Source organism: Triturus cristatus, chromosome 1_1 (genome assembly GCF_964204655.1).
Source record: "Triturus cristatus chromosome 1_1, aTriCri1.1, whole genome shotgun sequence".
NCBI lineage: Eukaryota > Metazoa > Chordata > Amphibia > Caudata > Salamandridae > Triturus > Triturus cristatus.
In genome coordinates, this window is record NC_140579.1 from 904469250 (window position 1) to 904490548 (window position 21299).

Below are 21299 nucleotides of genomic sequence, written 5' to 3' on the forward strand. Positions count from 1 at the left end.
CTTATATAATCACTCAGGCACTAACGTTGAACTCCTTCTATCACAGAGGCACTAACTTGGACTTATGTAATCACTCAGCCAGTAGTCATACTGGCATGACATCACCCAGGCAGTACCTTTGCACTCCTTTATTCACTCAGACACTACCTCATTACTCCTGCAATCACTGAAACAGTACTCATGCACTCATAAAATCACTCACTCACTCACTTCCTATGTACTCCAGTAATCCCCAGATATTACCCCTGTAGTCATAGAATCACCCAGGTCCTACTATTGCAGTCATCTATTCACCTACGTACTACTCCATGACTTATCTATGCCTTCAGGTGCTATTAATACACTTATACATCCATTCAACCTTTATGTGTGCACTCATGTAATTAGCCAATCACTATCCATCTTCTCTTGCTATTACCTAGGAACTATATTTGGGGTTATAAAATTATCGAAGGAGTACACATGGATTTAAGCAATCACTCACACAGATCTATTACATGTGTCAGTTTCTAGGTTTCACTATATTTCAAAAATATTGTATAGATATCTCTTTTAGATATGATAATGATTTGAAAAGGTAGAGACATATGTATGCAAACTTTGAATAATATGGAGAGAATTATGGTTGATTCATGTAATCATGTGCTGCTTTGTATATGGCTAGGTCCAACACTGATGCAGTTATAAAAACATCAAAGTATTACCCATTCAGTCTTCCAGTGATCCAGGCAGTACATATGTACTGATGCAATCACCCAGGTTATTACCCCTGCACTCGTTAAATCATCCAGGCACTATGTATGTACTCATGCAATCAGCCAGGTATTACCCATGCACTCTTTCAATCAACTAGCTACTATCTATAAACATATATAATCTCTTAGGTACCATCCTTGCACTCCTTCGATCATATAGGTAGTACCCTTGTAGTCACTTAGTCAGTACTCATGCACTTATACAATCACCTAGGCACTACCTTTGCACCCCTTCAATCACTCAGGCATTCCCTCAGTTCTCCTGCACTGACCCAAGCAGTAGTTATGCAGTTATAATATAACCCACTGATTTGCTATGTACTCCATTAATCCTCCAGATATTACTCCTTCAGTCATGCAATCACTCAGGCACTAGTTATGTGCTATTCTTGCAGTTGTTGAATCATCTATGTTCTACTGTTGCATTTATCTATTCACCTAGACACTACTCAATGTTTTTCTTTATTTACAGATTACAATATGTGTTTATAATTATTTTAATAATATTAAATATTTTTTTGAAAGATAATAACCTTTTTTTTTTTTTTTAGAAATTCTCCATAATTCTTGAGAAATATTCAGTATGACAAGAAAAGTTGGAAAGAAAAGACAACAAACAAAACAAAACTATTTAAAGGAGAGAGAAAATCAGAAAGTATATGAAGTACAACATGTGACGTTAAAGAAAATGTCTTCTGGTAAAAGAACAAAATAATTTATTAAAAGTCTGTTAAAAAATCTAAAAGATTTTCAAAATGGTGAAAAGAGAAAGAAAAGTACTACAAGCAATCAGAAGGAAAAGAAAAAAGGAGAAATTAATGCAAAATCAGGTTATAGGAAAACAATACATGTTGAAAAAAGGATGAAAGAATATAAAGACATTAGGAAGAGAATGTATAAAAGTAGAGTACTACAAAATTTATTGAAAGATTGCAAGAAATATAAATGAAGATCTGCATTTTACAAGAAGAATGGACAGATTGAATGTGTAGTCGAAAAGGCTTTTGAATTGGAAAGAAAATTGTTTATATTAGTATTGAAGATAATGAACACATTGAATAAAACAATGCAGTTTATGAAGGGGAAAAGTAAAAGAAAATGACTGGTTAATAGAACTAACTTTTGTAAAAAGAAATTGGGTGACTGGAAGCACACTTCTAGTGCTGAACCTTTTTTTAATGAAGAAAGCTATTTTTAACAAATTACATTAGTTCATGCTGTTGATACCAGGGGCCGTTGTTATGAGGCTTAAAAACGGATGTCCAATTGAAAAAGAAAAGATGGGTCCTAGAAATGTAGAACAAGTAATAGCTGAAGAAGTACAAGGGAGACATACACAAGCTCCAGTGTATAGGTGGGATTGTAGTAGTATTTGTAGTATACGACAGGAATCTATTGATATATTATAACATTTCTTACGAGATTATGGTAAAAAGAAGTGTTAAACAAAAGATTAAGAGGTTGCAAGTTAATGTAAAGCAGTGGCTATTATATTCCATAATGGACATACTACAACATCTGGACACTATACTGTGTATTTAAAGTGCAATAAATGATGGACACATTGCAATGATGCCCATTTGCAATTTAAATGTAGGTTGCCTTTCGAATTACCAGATTCATATCTGATATTTTTTATGCCAAAGTTTTGAAAACATCATTCGGCCTATTGGAAAGATGTAAACACACATAAATGAGTTTATTTTGGATATTTTCAATGGAAATTGATTTGGAAAAATTATCTGGCCTAGTGGGAAGATGTGAAAAATTACTGTTTGGATTATTGTTTTTTGGTAATTGTTATTGCATTTGCAATATTGTGTTTATATATTTGATCTTTATATTATATGTGATGTAAATGAAAATGTATATTCCAGAAATGTACTTCAGAGAAAGAAATGATTTATTGTACGCGAAAAATATAATTTAGAAACTGCATATAGGTGAACAGAAAGTTGAACTTGTTGTAAATATTTTCTATGCAGATTCGGTTGTGTTTTTTACAATCTCATTGATTGTATTTTTTTCCCATCTGTCATATGATGATCTACATTGAAATCACTGTGAATGGTGAAATTCAATAGAATCTGAGAACAGCAAAAAAGGGTCACTGAATATGTTATTTAATTCTAAGATTATGTTGTGTTCTTAAAACTATAATATTATATGCAATAACAGTTTTTCTTCTTCTTTTTTACAGAACGTAATACTAAAGCTTGAAAAGAGTGTTCATTTTCTTCCACCACTGGAATAGATACTGAACGATTCATATACTTGACAATACCAGATTGCAAATCAGTAACTTTCAACAAATTAGTAAAAACAGCTAATCAAAATATGAAATGCTCCCATTGTAAATCGGAAATGTCGTCAACGTTATATATAAAAAGGTTTGGGAAATGTGTCATCTTAATGCTTCAACATTGTAGAGCAAATGGAAGAAAATTGGAAACTAAAATTAAAATATTTGTAGCAATTCAAGTTTCAATTTCAGGAAGAACTTTTAAAGCAGTGACTATTATATTTCATAATGGACCTACTACAACATCTGGACACTATACTGTGTATTTAAAGTGCAATAAAGGATGGACACATTGCAATATTGCATTATATGCAATAAAAGTTTTTCTTCTTTTTTACAGAACATAATACTAAAACTTGAAAAGATTTTAAGTTCAGTTTAAAATAAGACTACTGTAAAATAGTTTCAATAAGTTTGGTATCTACTTTAATAAAGAAGGTAAGCTGAAATAATGTAATAACCATAATAATATGAAGTAATGTTTAAAGTTACTTTTAATGTAGTCATGCATTTTTTAAACACTACCCATGCACTGATCTAGACCATTATGCACTATTCCACACTCCTGCCATCACCCATGCACTATCAATGTATTTCTTCAATCACCTAGCCTGTATTCATACAGATATAAGATCACCCAGACACTGCCGATGTACTTTTCAAATCATCCAGGTACTATCTGTATACTCATGCAATCAGCTACACATTATCAGTACACTCTTCCAATCACCCAGGTAGTAGCTATACACTACTCCAATCCCCTAAACATTATCCCTGCACTGATGCAGTCACATAGACACTACCCTTGCACTCTTTCAATCAACCAGACAGTATCTATACAATGCTCTATTCATTCAGGCAGTACAGATACATTTTAAAAATAACCCAAGCTCTATTTATACAGTCCTCCAATCACCCTGGTACTACTTGTGTACTCCTCCAATCACCCAACAAGAATGCTTAAAGTTTTAAAATCACTCAGGCACTACCTATGTACTCTTCCAATCACCCAGGCCCGACCTCTATAATCTTGCAATCAGCAAGACATTACCCCTAAACTCATGCAATTACCAAGGTATTAACTATGCATTCCTCTTATCCCCAGACATTACACCTGCACTAATGTAATCAATAAACCCTATTAGTGCCCATTGAAAATCCTTCAGTGCCAAGCCATTTCATGACTTTTTGAAGTGCTTTGTTCTAACAAGCTGTAGTTTCTGTAATTATGATTATAACGTTGGTAAACTATTATATTTTTGGTTTCAGTACTTCTTGTACTATCAATTTATATATAAAACATACATTTATAAAAAAGCCTGAAGTCACATGACACAATTCAAGATGGTCGACAGGTGACAGTGAAAATGATAAGTGTAAATGACCGCGTTGGTAGGGTAATAAAAAACATAGGGGCCTATTAGGATGGCAGGCGGACTTTAGTCCGCCCGCCACCCTAGCGGTGCTGAGACCGGTTGCCAATGGTGCGGCAGTTCCGCACCTGCAATTAGGATGCCAACGCCACCGTGGCGGTGGCATCCTCCATTCCCAGCATTGTGGCGGGCGGTGCTCACAGCACCGCCCGCCACAATACTGGGAATGCACATTGTGCATTGTCATGCACAAGGTGACAGGCACCACGTGGTGCCTGCCACCTTGTCCGTGACAATGTAGGGGGGTGCCATAGGTACCCCCCATGTGCACCCCTCATCCCCCCAAAACCAATATCCGCATGCCTTTCTGTGGCATCAATGCCGCCACGGAAAGGCTGCTTCCCGCTCCCATGCTAATATGGTTGGCGGTGTCTAGCAGACACCGCCACCATATCCAGCCCCTTTTACACCCGGTCGACTGGTCGACCGGTGGAAAACCGGCGGACGGTCTTTCCGTCTGCCGGGGTCCCCCCGTCATACTAATATGGCAGGGGGAAATGGGTGGCAGGCAGGCGGGGTGTGTTGTAGGGTGGATTGCTACCGCCATGCGGGCACTGGCGATCCGCCCTACATCCTAATAGACCCCATAGTGTTTTCCAAATGCTGTTACACAGAAATATTTATTATTCTGTTAGCTCACCCGGTAAAAAGGCAGGTTTTGAATTTCTTTTAGGTTTTTATGGCTATCTATCATACTATGACATAGATATAAGGCACATACATTTTTCACGTGTTTCTATTGTTGTGCAGAATCTAAAGTTATAAGCCTAGTCAAATTGGTTCACAGTAGTAAAATGGATGTTTCAGAGATGCTGAAAGACATGAAAATTCATATTTTTGCTGCTTTGGACAGGACCTTACGTACTACAAAATGGCCGACATGCTGTTTCGTCTGTTGTTGTTTTTCATATAATGGTCTCAAACTTGTTATTGGACATGTGTTCAACATCTCAAAATGTATTTTCTGACTTTTATGTAAAGCAGTGATGCCTATTTTGTGAATAGGTGGCAGATGATTTCATGCATAGTCTCTTGAAGGTCACAGTCCTTGACCTTTGACCCCCAAATGGTAGCTCCTGGAAGTGTGCAAAGGATGTATCTTTGTAACAGTAAAATTGTTTATGCAAAGTGAGGCATCACTGGAAAAGTCATTGTCTGATCTCAAAGGTCAACTGGTCAAATTTTTTAACAGGTTAAAAAACCGTGACCTTTGACCCCTAAATACACATTTTCTTTTAACCTTTTTTAATTTTTATTCTGTTACCCTTGGATCAATTTCAGCAAGTGTGGTATTATCGGACTTGTCAAGAAAAGTAAAAAAAAAATTGTGTTCAAATTGTTGGAGAGGTATTTGCACTTATTGTAAGTGTTTCAAGGTGTTTAGTCCATTATTGCTAGATAATTTTTTGCAAGTATTGCAGTGTTTGAATTGTCATGATAAGGACTTACATTTTGGTTAAATTGGTATGGGGATCATGTGGTTTGACCTTTGACCTCTATTTTCAGTGTTCTAAGTGTTTCATGGTCATTAATCCAATACTGTTGGATCATTTGTTACAAGTGAGTCTTTATTGGAATTATCATGACAAGTACTTAATTCCTATTTAGTTATTGTGTTGGAGGAGGTTATCCTTTTTGACCTTTGACCTCTAATTATACTTGTTTAAGTGTTTCAAGGTCGTTATTGCACTACCCTTGGATCATTTGTTACTAGTGTTGGATTGTAATTATCTTGAAAAATACTTCCATTTTCATTGGTTTAATTGGTGTGGGGGATCATGTCTGTAGACCGTTGACCTCTAATTTCACTATTCTAAGTCTTTCACGGTCATTAATCCATTATGGATGGATCTTTCCTGCCCCTATGACCCCCTACACCTCTACTTACCTCTGCTGTCATTGGTCTCCCTCCTGCAACCTAAGGAACAATGCCTGCAGCTGGTTTTTCAAAAGAAGAAACTCCATTGAGGAGCATTACGCTCCCGACGCTGAAGTGGTACCCTGTACCCTGCCCCCCTGTGCTGCTGGGGGTATATGTTTGGTACTGCTTTGGCAACCTCCCCATGCCACTCCCCAACGTTAGCCTCCTGAAACCGATATACTTACCTGTAAGTAGTGTGGCTCCAGGCACCCAGTTTCCATTGAAACACACTGGGTCAAACTCCAACTTTGACCTTTGCACCCGGCTGCCCCTGTGTATTGATGGTGCAGGTTTGCTACTCACCTGACAATTTGCCCTTGCTGACCTTTAGCCTCGAAGACTTTAACTGTAAGTGTGGTACTTACTTGTTTAACCACAATATTGTTTTCCCCATAGGATAATACTGAACTGTTGTGAAAATATTCTAATTGTCCACTTTTGAAAGTGAAAAGTATTTTTATTTAACAAATCTGATTGTGAAGATCTAAGTCTTAAAATAAAATACAAAGTATGTGTTTCTAAATTGGTGTGGATCTCCTTTTCGAGTCATGTGTCTATTATTGATCAAGGTTGAGCAATAAATGTCCAACACTCTGTGTTAGGCCTAAGGCTCCTTGCCCACAATACCACTAATAGAGCGTTTTGGGTTTTACATTTAGCCATGTACACTTTTGGGGAACCCCTGGACTCTGTGCACGGTATTACCACATAGTGGCAATATCATATACAGAGCCAGCTACCTACACTCTTTCACATAATTCTCTTTAAAAACTCCTCTCACTTTGCAGTCAGAGAAAGAAAAGTAAACCAATGCTGCAGCAATTTGTCAGAAGACATAGCCAGATATTTGACCTATGTCTGTGAAGCACCTTCAAAAGTTAAACACAGAACTTCAAGCCATCTTCATTTTTTTCTAGGACTTTCCCAACCCACAAAAAGGACACAAAGGGGCCAATTCCGATGGCCGGTCGGACAGCTGTCCGTAAAAGACACACAGTTGATGGACGGAATGCAGAACAAATCAAAACATTCTCCCCCAGTCAAGAGATCTGGGTTAAATCCATCATTCTTTTGCTCACCATGCCACCCCAGTTTAGACCTGGCCATATGCAAATCAGTCTTGACTCTGTGCCTCATGGGAACAGTCCAGCCCGAACTGCCAAGCCAGGTCCTCCCTGGACCCGAAACAAGCATCCTAGGACCGGTTTCGGGGTTTCACCCCTCTTCAGCCAGGATAGCTTGGATCCAGGCACAGTGAGCCCGGGACCTACGTCTAGGCATAACCGGCGCACTTAGGGCGAGAAAGCAAAAGACACACAATTGATGGACAGAATGCAGAACAAATCAAAACATTCTCCCCCAGTCAAGAGATCTGGACATCTGTCCGTAGCCTTACCGTGCGACCGACACGTACCCGGAGCCAGTCCGTCCTGTAGAGTAAGTACGATGCGCATAACTGCCAAAAACACGACCGACACGTAGGCTGTGAATCAAGCCCATTCTCCGTCCGAGCCGTAACTCCTAAAGAGGAACCGAGTCGCCCGGAAGCAGTATCCATAGCAGTTTCCGGCATGACAAGTACGATGCGTACTTCTTACGCGCCGGACGGGTCGTCACACACGGGACGTCACAGCATCCAGAAAACAAGCATATCAGATACGATTCGCGCCACAAATCAATACACGGCTACGAGACGGAACAGCTTGCAGCGGGTACGAGACGGAGCAACAAGCAGCGTGTACGACAAGAACACATCATGAATCCCATCGCGCAGGTCATACCAGTACTCTACATCTATGACCGGATCAGGGACCGACGCCGATGGCGCAGACGGTAAGTCAGACACCTACAACACAAACAAATGACACGTACCCGCCAAATGGCACACACACAGGGGATCCACATCCTGGCCACTAACAACAGCCCACCATAGGGGTTGCATGGTCAGCACCACTAACACCCCCACCCATAGGGGACCTGTTGCCCATCACTGCTGCCACCCCCACTCACAGGGGACCTGTTGCCCATCACCCATGCCATCCCCACTCACAGGGCTTATGTTGCTCATCACCCCTGCCACCCCCAGCCATAGGGCTTATGTTGCCCATCACCCCTGCCACCCCCACTCACAGTGGACCTGTTGCCCATCACCCCTGCCACTCCCACTCACAGGGGACCTGTTGCCCATCACCCCTGCTACCCCCACTCACAGGGGACCTGTTGCCCATCACCCCTGCCACCCCACTCACAGGAGACCTGTTGCCCAGCACCCCTGCCACCCCCACTCACAGGGGACCTGTTGCCCATCACCCCTGCCACCCCCACTCACAGGGGACCTGTTGCCCATCACCCCTGCCACCCCAGCCACAGGGCTTCTGATGCACATCACCCCTGCCACCCACACTCATAGGGGACCTGTTGCCCATCACTACTGCCACCCCCACCCATAGGGACTATGTTGCCCATCACCCCTGCCACCCCCACCCATAGTGCTTACGTTGCCCATCACCCCTGCCACCCCAGCCATAGGGCTTATGTTGCCCATCACCCCTGCCACCCCCACTCACAGTGGACCTGTTGCCCATCACCCCTGCCACCCCTACTCACAAGGACTATGTTGCCCATCACCCCTGCCACCCCAAGCCATAGTGCTTATGTTGCCCATCACCCCTGCCACCCCAGCCATAGGGTTTATGTTGCCCATCACCCCTGCCACCCCCACTCACAGGGGACCTGTTGCCCATCACCCCTGCCACCACCAGCCATAGGGCTTATGTTGCCCATCACCCGTGCCATCCCCACTCACAGGGGACCTGTTGCCCATCACCCCTGCCACCCCCAGCCATAGGGCTTATGTTGCCCATCACCCCTGCCACCCCCACTCACAGGGGACCTGTTGCCCATCACCCCTGCCACCCCCAGACATCGGGCTTATGTTGCCCATCACCCCTGCCACCCACACCCATAGGGGACCTGTTCCCCATCACTACTGCCACCCCCACCCATAGGGACTATGTTGCCCATCACCCCTGCCACCCCCAGCCATAGTGCTTATGTTGCCCATCACCCGTGCCACCCCCACCCATAGTGCTTATGTTGCCCATCACCCCTGCCACCCCCAGCCATAGTGCTTATGTTGCCCATCACTACTGCCACCCCCACCCATAGTGCTTATGTTGCCCATCACCCCTGCCATCCCCAGCGATAGGATGGGTGATGCGCGACACATCCAGCATACCCAAACATCAGCTATGTCCGCAAAATACATCCCCCATAACATCATGACAACAGTGTGTAGTCTGTGACAAATGCCCACAACAGTGATTATGGCTCCGAGCATACAATGTAAGTAACAGCACATGTGTGGCCAACACATGAGTGTGACATACACAAGGCAAGCATCACCATAGCACTGTGGCAATGTAAAAAGAACACCCCCTCACTGTGTAGAACAGAAGTTAAGTGGGGGCTCACAAAATGCAGCAGATGTGGAGCATTGTGGTGATGGGGACCAAACCCCCCTCATCACAGTGACCAAAAGGTAAGTGTCATCATGGTCAAAGCTGCAAATAACAAACAGCATGTATGATCCATGCTCCCAATACATCAAACACTTCTGGGGCAAACTAGTGGTTGTGTCCCATACACACAGAGATGTGGTGAGGCTAACAGTGCTGTGAAAACATAACACTCTCGGTCATGTGCAGACAAGCACCACACATGGGGGCTGACAATGCATACAGCGTACAATGACACAACAGCAGAAGTGACCATCACCAAGCATGCCCACATCTCGAAAATAGACACACCAATCAAAACAACATGTGTAGACTGTAGGTGTCAGCTCACAAACTCACATTCCATGCCAGCAATGGCACCCAACAACCAGGATGAATGTGCACAATGATGTGAAAAGACTCACAGGGACAGCATGCAAAATCACATAAAAAGCATCCAGACCAAGGCCCACAACAGCAATACCAATGCACTGGTGCAGATGCACAAACAGGCAAACTCACACTGCACATCGGACACAACATGTGTGTGTGTCACAGTATCCCCAGGCAACTACACAACACATGAGGAGGGCTGAACCACAGTGACACAGATGTGGACACAGTGCCATACAAAAGTAAACCATCATTGGGACACCCTCTGTGGGCAATCAGGCGTTGGGAGATGAGAGGAAGCACAACAGACACATGTGACACAAGCTGTAATGAACACCAACTAACACAGCAAGAGACTGACACACAACACCACTACCCCCAGGGACCAGACAGTGGGGTGACACATGCATGACACCTCCACTGTGATGACAAAGGCAGATGTCGTACAAACTGGGAAACCCAGACATGTGTCCTGTGCCACAAACGTACATCACACATACACAAACACAAATCACTCAGCATGACCCCTCATCCATGGACAAATGGGAGCTAGGGGACCATCCATGCAAACATTCACATCAGTCCACCCTCAACACCACACACCTGAACTGCAACAATGTGTATCTGTGAAGTCCACATGGACAGGTGACATTGCACATGCACCCATGACAAACACAGGAATGTTGGGAGGAACTAAGGTGCACAGACACATCACACAAGGACTGTTTACAACCCTGGGGAATGGCAGACATACTGCACAGTATGCGGTACATGGCCATGACCTCAAAGCTCATGTAACCTTCAGAATCCCTGCCACAGACCCAGGACAATCCAGATGCCAAGGAGAAACACAAGGCACCCATGATGACACCTGCCAGCATCGCAGCCGTGAACCCGACAAGTGGGAGCAGTCACACACACATACAAATGTCTCAATCACTGAAAACTACCACCTAGGGACAACTACATGATATTGCGAACCAACAAGTGCCTTGAGGAACCCTGACTGTGTCCCATCTGTGTCTGACAACATCATCACCACTCAGAACTGACAAATCACAATGATGATACGCCAATTACCAGTAGTGTGTCATGCACCCACACATCTGGTAGCCCATTGGAAAAGTAGTGGGATGAACCCAGTACCACTGAGCAAGCATCAACAACAGGAACATATCAAGGGAACACTGTGTATGAACAGGGATGTGGACACACACACATGCACATACAACACACACCATGGGCCCAGGCCATGTCACTGGACAACACACTAACTTGAGGGGACACAACTCCTGTGGGAGCCCAGCTGTGCCAAACATATTCACCGCAAGTCCCACTCATGTCTCCAGAACACTTGGTCAGTCAGCCATCAGTTACCACACAATGAAGGCTCTGGTCACAACAACCTGGGTATGTGAGTCTCCCCTAAGTCATCTGCACATACCCAAAACATATGTCTAGCAAGTTTCACAGAGGCCCCAGTTGCTCCTATTACAATGATGCCCACATCTGTCGGTCCAGTCTTGATGAGCACAAAGTATGTGGAAGTGACAATTTGGACAATGGGAAGCACATCATATGTGCAGGGGTGCAAGCCACAGATGTGACCATGCCAATGAAATACTCACAGAGAGATGTACACAAATAGTTGATCCTTACACATCCAGGTAGCTGCAAAGGATGACATGGATACCCACCAGAATAGGATACATATCTCATGGACCACAGGGAATACCTCACATCAACACATCACTATGCAACATTGTAAACCAAGCATTACTGGTGCAAGGGCATGTAAAACAACATCAAAATGATGTACATCTAAATCAAGTTCACAGGGACAAAGAAAAAAGCTTTATTCAGCATATTAACAGTGAAACGTCTGTTCTAACAAAAGGCCAATTATCAGTCCATGTCCAAATGCCAATGAGTGAACTAGAGTGACAACTGTCACACCTTGCTTGCCTGCACTGCCAAGGACCGCGGTCATCCCCTCGGAGGGGCATACATGGGGGCAGGCCAGGCACCACTGGGACAGGATCAGGGCGCAGTAGAAGGAGGCAGTGAAGAGGTGGGGGATGCAGGCGAGACACTTGCAAGTGCAGTGGAGCTGACTGAAGTGGTGGGTGCTGTCACAACTGTGGGGCACAAGTCAGATGGGGTGGGTGCCGGCACAACTCCAGTGGGCAGGTCAGATGGAGTGGATTGGCTCACCACTGCAGTGCCCAAGTCAGACGGGGTGGTCGTGGACTCCAAAGCAGTGCCTACATCCATGGGAGCGGAATGGGGACAGGTAGTCGGCAGGGCAGGGGGGGGAAACGGTCCCCACATCAGTGGCACCAACTGTCTGACCAGGTGTGGAGGAGCAAGTGCTGGGGAGGATGGCCTTAGCATTTTGGGGATGGTGTCTCTGTGGGTGGGGGAACCCGGGGCGGGGTGTGGTAGGGGAACCTCTGGAGTGGTGGCCTGGGGGATGGAGGACGGAGACTTTTCCTTGGAGCTGCGCGGTGGCGGGGGGGTCTTGCTCTTCTTGCGCCGGGGGTGGTGGTGGTGCTGTTGGCGGGGGCGGAGACAGCCTCACTAGCTTGGTGGCTGCTGACACCCGCCTCCACAGTGGAGTCATCCTCAGAGCTGCTGTGACCTTCAGCTGGGGGGGATGGCGCTGACGACTCCTCTGTGTGGATCAACTCGCCCTCCGTGCCACTGGGTCCACCTGACTCCTCTCCTTCTATCCCTGTAAGGCTCTGTGGTTCCTCCTGGTCTGTGGAGCTGTCCCCTCCTGTGGCCGTGGATGTATCAGGATAGGAATAGGAAGTAACAGAACTACATCAGTCACCTGCACCGACTTCACACACCACAGTGAGTACATCACATCACAGGGCAAGCCCTGGCAACATCATCTGAACACAGCTCAAAGTGCCAACACTGTTTAGAATAAGACAATTGTCACTCTCAACATCAACCATGGCACACATATCCCTTCTTGACTTTCACACATATGTCCGTTGCATGTTGGATGCTAACATACCAATGTGCCAACATGCACCACCCACACATTAGTTGTACATCCAAGTGAACATGTCACTATGCACACAGCACATCTCTTGCGACTGACTCAGTACAGGTGTCCGGATGAAGGGATGGGCAGAGACTAATTTCACATGCTTGGGATGCATGCCAGCAACACACACTATGATGTACTCATGTCCTGATGGGCAAGGCCACAATGGGGTGCATGGTGCACACTTGAACACAACGCAGGCTCACTCATAACAAGTTAAATGCCATGGCACTGGGATGCCCTGAAAGTCAGTCAACACTGTCTCCTGTCACAGGGGCAGGGCATCCAGACAACAACAATATGCACTGACTCACAATCCTAGCTCAGGGGTAAAGCTGACTCTGCAGATGACCGGCGCATTTGCCCATCCCATGCAAACAACATATCCAGGACCCAGAAGACCCCACATCATACAAGTCATTCATATGAGTCTCAAACACAAATCCCTGTACATTAACACAGCACAGTCTGCCATGCATGTAACCCAGATGCATGAAGGACACAGTTGCATACACCATTGTGCGCTGTCAGATGATCACACACCTATAAGTCACACAGGTCTTGTTTCTCACAGTCACATCGCAGATGTTATGCTGACCCTCTGAATCATGGACACCCCAGTTGTACGTAGCAACAAGCCACACCCTAATGACACAAAGGCAGACACCTGAGGGCACATGTCAGTAAGCACAACCTGCAATTTCATACACAGGAGTGGGATTACAGAGTGTTTCTGAATGCCCTTGAGGGTGCATGACTGGCCAGGACTAAGTGAAACAGTGTTTTGCCCCGGACAGTAGTCAGGTGGCTTAGCAAGTGCGACATACTTGATATACATACTCCTGATGCCCAACAATTGCCCTGCTGCATGGGTTTGTTTGGAATACCCCAGCCACATGTTGCGAGTCAGACCACCAATTGGTACACATCTCAAGGGCACACACAGATCACATGTCATATCTCAGGCATTGTGTAAACAATTGACCCACCCATGAAACACACAACAGATTCACGGGAACTGACGCTGACCGGTACCTGAAGCATAGCTGACTGCAGGGACACAGTGCCCTAGTGACCCAAGCAACAGACTGGAGGGGCCACACCTGTGGAACAGATGAGGAGGGTGCATCACACAAATGAGGGACCTGAGTTTGGGACTACAAGACCTACGTAATGTGGAAGTGTGACCAGGACAAAAGACTGCTATTTGCATGTCAGACATAGTACACAGATCAAGCATGGACTTACCCCCTTCCTGCTGCTGTCTGGATTTCAGCTGCCTATCCAGGCCTGGGAAGACCACTGCCAGGATACGGAGCATGTGGGGAGTCAGGGTCCGGTGTCCGCCCCTCCTGCGTGGAGGTGACAGCTTCAGCTGGACTCTAGCTATCCTCCGGGTCCAGCCCCGGAGGTCCTGCCACCTCTTCTGGCAGTTGCGGATGCGGCGCTTGTAGACCCCCACAGAACGAACAGCCCGGGCGATGGTCAGCCAGATCTCCTGCTTCTGGTGGGCATCAACCTGTGAGGATGACAAAGTGAAAAGTACTTAACACACATGCCCCAGATTTGTGCAGCACACATTTGGATATACATGTCATCATCACAAAGGGACATCAATTACACAGGTAGTGCAACCATAGGGAATGAAAACTCACATGCATGTCAGACATGTTAACAATGCCTGGATAGTTTAAGCTTGCAATAATGCACTTTAGCAGCAGGAAAACTATTCATTACATGTACCTACACACTTTGGGGGATGAAAGTAGTCAGTAAGAATGCTTGCCACTGCTGTACACACTGCTAGTACTCCTAGTCAGACAACATGCATAATTAGGAAGGCAGTGGACAGCACACTCACCTGCTCCCCTGGTGTCCCATAGAGCTGTCTGTACTCTGGAAGGAGCCCGTCCAGCAGGGCCTGGTTCTCCTCCTCAGTGAAGGCTGGGGCCCTCTCCAGCGTACGTGCCATAGCAGGAGCCAGAGGATGCAGAGACAGCAGCAGTGGTAGCAGGGATGTGGTCCAGTAGCATGTAGTGCAGGCAAGTGAGCTCCCTGGGGGCCAGCCAGCCTTATATCTGTGCTGCAGAGGCAGACTCTGTGCCATGTGTCCCAAGTGATAGGTCCAACACGGTTGCATTCTATGAATCTGGCCAATCCATTCAAAAGTACGACTCGTACACGCCTTCCGCATCGTTCAAATCTTCACCTTCATGGAACACTTGAAATTGCAACATTGTTGTAGGCATCCAACTGAATTTGCAGTGCACAACTCGTACAAGTTTTGAATCCGCATCCGTCTCCATGACAGTCCTGAGCCAATGGGTGCGCCCGGCTCGTTCAACTGACTGTACAACGCGTATTTTGAATATACACATGCACCCGTCTCCATACGATTCAATGGCCAAGGCGTACGCCTGTCTCGGACCATGCCTGTCCGACGCGTATGCATGATAGTCACCCGCGTCGGACCTCATTGCATTCAATGACACAGTGTGCGCACAGCTCGGTCATGAACCGTGCAATGCGTACGCATTGTCACCCACGTCGGACCTCATTGCATTCAATGACAAAGCATACGCATGGCTCGGTCATGAACCGTGCAATGCGTACGCATTGTCACCCGCGTCGGACCTCATGGCATTCAATGACAAAGCGTATGCACGGCTCGGTCATGAACCGTGCAATGCGTACGCATTGTCACCCGCGTCGGACCTCATTAGTGTGACTATTATACGGATGCAACACACATATACTGGCCATGGACACCTGCGCAAACCTGCCACACTATAGCATTGGCCGCACAGTGTCCCATGGCATGTAAGGCTGCATTCCCTGGGTGTTTGGGGGGGCCAATTGGACAGTAATGGGCATGAGTCAAGGCCACAGTGTCAGGTTGGATATGTTTAAGACATGTCACATACACCCTGAGTCCTGGGGGTGATGGCATGTACGTCACAGTGAGACCTGTAGCCCCAATACTGATGTGCCCCCACAGTCTGTGTGCATGTTGTGTCTCAGATGTGTCTGATCACATGTTACCAATGGGTGACGGTCTCCACATCCATGTGGTATATGCATCAACCTTGATGGGGTGTGTGTCTAAGAGACGCACATGTAGGGTCGGCAGGAACAACAGTGGCCACTACCTGTGGGACTTACGCTTGCCTTGTGGTGTGTACGTGCTACGCCATGTCCATTGCTGTGTTGATGTGGCAATACAGGGAGCCTGGGTTTCTGCATGGCAAAGATCTGTGATCCCTGGGAGACATGAGGCCTCCATTGTCACTGGGGTGTGTTTTTTTAACATTGCAGCAGCACATAGGTTGGGTGACACAGCCAGATGATTGGCCCATTGCACTACATGGCACTCATGTGGACATGTGGAATTGAGATGTGAGGTGGTGGTCTTGTAGGTGACATATGTGTCCATGCCCAACAGCACACACCTCAGTACATTGTGTAATGTCATAAACTAGCATGTGATAGTGATGGTGGTCATGGCCACATGGGTGGATGTACTGACAATCTTCCTTTGTGCATCTCTGTACTGCAGGGCACCAGCTGTCCATTGTCCGTTCCCAGACCTTGCAACCATGCAGGAACGCGACTGCATCAGACGGTACCACTTCACCAGGCCACTGATTGCGGAGTTGGCAGAGCAGTTGGCGCCACATCTGCTACCTGGCCGGACATACCCTACAGCACTGTCCCCAGAGGTGAAGGTGATGGCAGCCCTGCACTTCTTTGCTATCGGTACCTTCCAGTACACTGTGGCTACTGCTGGTGGTATGTCGCAAATGATGTTTAGTCGGGTGCTACGCGATGTCTTGGAGGGGATGTTGCACTTCCTCGACCTGTATATCAAGTTCCCAATCCCAGAAGAACTCCCTGAAATTAAGGATGCCTTTTATACACTGGGGAGGATGCCGAACGTCATTGGATCTATTGATGGGACACATGTTGCCCTGATACCACCACAGGCACATGAGCAGGCATACCGGAACAGGAAGCACTACCATTCGATCAATGCTCTGGTGGTCTGTCTTGCTGACACGTCGATCACACATGTGTGTGCACGGTTCCCTGGTTCGGCGCACGATGCCTACATTATGAGGAGTAGTCGCATTACAACGCTGATGTCACCGATGCCAGCTCAGCGTGCCTGGCTTGTCGGTGTGTACTGACTGTTTCTCATTGTGTGTGTTTGTCACTGTTGTATTCCATACTCCTACAAAACTCAGATACTTGTTCATTTTTGTGTGTGTAGGTGACTCCGGATACCATAGTTATTTTGAGTGGAACAACCAGTACTACTTACAACTCAAAGGAACATCTATGGGTTTTGCAGGAGCTCCTGCATATGCTAATACCTACATGGCCTATTTCGAAGATCAATACATTTACAGTGATTTGGAATGGACGGACAATCTTTTGCTGTATACTAGATACATAGATGATATTTTCATCATGTGGAAAAACAACAGTGTACAATTGGAGACAAAGATATTGCAATTGAACACCAAGGATGAAAATATACAATTCACCAGCAACATCAGTAAGAATTCACTCCCATTTCTGGACGTATTGGTTAGGATAACAGAGGACGTTATCCAGACTGAAATTTTTCACAAACCAACTGATAAAAATAATGCGCTGCTATACTCGAGTTTTCATCCACAAAATTTGATGAATAATCTCCCCTACTCACAATTCCTAAGAGCCAAAAGGATCTGCTCTACTGAACCAACATTGCAAAAAAACATTGAATGCATGAAGACTAGGTATTCATCTAAAGGGTACCCGGAGAACATCCTACAAGAGGCTATAACTAAAACTGAGCACACAACCCGAGAAAACTTATTACAGACAAAACCAAAAGCGCATCTAACTCGACAAGTCTTCGTGTCCACATATTCCACAGTTTCCAGACAAATTAAGAAAATCTTGATGAAGCGTTGGGACATGCTACAAAATGAGGAGGATTTTAAAGATCTCTTTCAGGAGAAACCTCTATGTGCCTTTAGGAGGTCAAAAAACATCAAAGAAATTCTTTCGACCACATCCAATATTGATGGAACCGAATACAAAGGAACGCAGCGATGTTTAAATTGTGTGCATTGCAATAATGTCATCATAGGAGATGAGGTACATCATCCCTCCACAGGGGAAACCATCAAATTACGACACAATTCCACTTGCGACTCGATGAACCTGATCTATGCCATAAAATGTCCTTGCGGACTACTGTATATTGGTAAAACTGAGAGGAAAATTAAAACAAGAATCTCAGAACACAAAAGTACGATCAGAAATGTCAACCCCAAAAGCAGTCTCGCAATTCATTGGAATTCATGTAAACATTCCATTTCACAGCTCAAATTTCAAGTGATAGAGAGAATGGTCCCAACCCCAGGTAGAAATCTCACAAAAACACTACTACAAAGGGAAATCTTTTGGATAAAAAAGTTAAATACTCAAGATCCCCACGGGATCAATGAGAAAGTGGATCTAGGATGTTTCCTTTAAAATGCACGTATTGCACACCATGGAGTCATGCAGACTGATTTTCTTGCCCATAAATTGTTGTTAAATCAGAACGTCCTTCTCATCTTTTCTTTCTTGTTCTATAATTCACTTTTCTCCTTTTTTTCAACTTGTCATTTAGGTTATTTTGTAATTTATAAAGTTTTTGGCTTCTGAATGATTTTTTTCATGATAGAAACCAGTAGGTTTGTTTGTAATTGACATTTGTAGAATCGCGCGAGGTTATCATCGGTACCTATAGCACCAGAGGTGAGATGCCATTCCAAGATGGCGCGTGTTTAAACCTTCTTAGTTGACAAGTTTAGTCCCCTTTCTGTGTTAGTGACTGTTGCTCCATATATGGTAGACGCGGATGATATGTATTGATTCGACAGACGAGCTGGGTTCCTGTGCGGTTTTGGTTGCGTCTACGTTTAAGAAGTTGTGGAACAGGTGAGCGATTGCTCGTTGGGCGATTTGGAGAATACACAGAGGTATAGATGTGAGATTCTCGGATGTTAATCGGTTCATTTCGATTTTTTTAGCAATCTCTTCTGAGCCTGATTGACCCAGTGGGGATATTTGTCTACAAAGGTGGTCAGTACTTTAAGGTTAGTGCACGAGGATCATTGTCCGTTTTGAGTCTGGCTAAATTAAAACTTTAAGAGTCCTTTTTAAGTATTGGTATTTTTCCTTTTTCTTTTTGCTCACAGAGAGTGATTCATACATGGTCAACAGGTACGCTAAGCCTCAGTTCTTTTCTCATACACATGAACGTTCGAGTATACTATTTTATCACCTAGGGTGACTGGGTTTCATAATGGTATCTTTCCTAGCAGGCCGTTCTGATTGCAATAACTTATTAGCGCTATCAGTTTCAAGTACGCAACGTGATGATGAGATAATATGGTACAGCTGCATATAGCATGTTTTTTCTTGATATATTAGAGTTGTTGTCTGCACCTATGGAAAATGAAATATTGTTGGATTTATTGTTTATGATTTCATTTTGTAGATCTGCCCCTGAAGAAGGGCCATCATACGGCCCGAAATGCATTGGGCGAGCACGGAAATGATCAAATTCTTGACTTATGTATAAATAATGTATAAATTGTAATGAATGAAGTATTATTGTGATTTGAACAATAATTAAATGTTGTTTTGTAAAACTCATTCAATTGCAAACGACAATGTTTGTGAAATATAATTGTTTATGAAAACTATCAGATACAAAAAACAAGGTTGATTATTTAAGTGAAGTAGACCTAAAAATAAGCATTTGCATTCTGGGAAGGTTGCTCCGTAGCAAGAGTCTTTTCCTTGCACTATCACACGGTGACTCCGGATACCCCAACATGCCGTGGTTGCTGACACCCCTCAGGAACCCTGTGACACCAGCCGAGCTGCGCTACAATGAGGCACATGGTCGGAGCAGGAGGGTGATTGAGCGGACATTCGGCCTCCTGAAAAGCCGCTTTCGCTGCCTGGACAAGACCGGAGGGGCCCTCCCATATGAGCCAGCAAAGGTGTGCAAAATAATACTGGTCTGCTGCATGCTACACAACATGGTGGTGCGGAAGGAGGTGCCTCTCATCCAGGATGACGATGACGACGACCAACCTCCGGCACCTGAGGAGGATCCCGGCCTGGGCCAAGATGCCAGTGATGATGAAGATGATGGTGACGTCCGCTCCCAGCTCATCAACAACTTCTTCATCTGAAAGTGAGTTTCCAGGGTTGTTATGTGAATGTATGGAGGTAGCCTGGAATGTGTTGAGCCAGCTCTGTTGCTGTCTGAGTGTGTCTGTGTGCCACTGGACTGGATGCGTGCTGTGATGTGTCCATTCAGCTGGTGTATACTCCACAATAGGGTAGTACTGCTAACTAGTGTTTGTGTAGGTGTTTTGCAACATGTTTTGTGCATGTGTATTGCATTTCTCTCCTGTTCTTCTGTGCTTTTGACTGTATCTTGTCTGTCCTTCCCAGGGTACTTTGCCTGTTGTGTGGTCAACACTGACCCCCAACACCCAGAAGCCAACACCAGTGTGGAAGTTGACAATTCCCATCAACTGATGCACCACACATACCTGGACTTCCATTCTCCAACACATTGTGAGCGTGTGTCCACTGTTACTGGGAATTACCGTGCAACTAGTGTGGAATATACGTGTTGCTGATGTGTAATGAACCTGTGCTACGCTTTGTTATGTGCGTTGTCTGTCTTCCCACATCTGAGTGACATTTGCTTACCTCACCTGTGGACTTGTTACCACTGACTGTGCTTGGTGTTGTGTCTGTGCATGCCGATGTGTTTCAGGTCAACATCATTGTATGTGATGAGTAACATGGCCATGGTGAGTATGTTTTGTGTTGCCATAGTGGTGTGTCTCCCTCACATGTGTCACATCCCC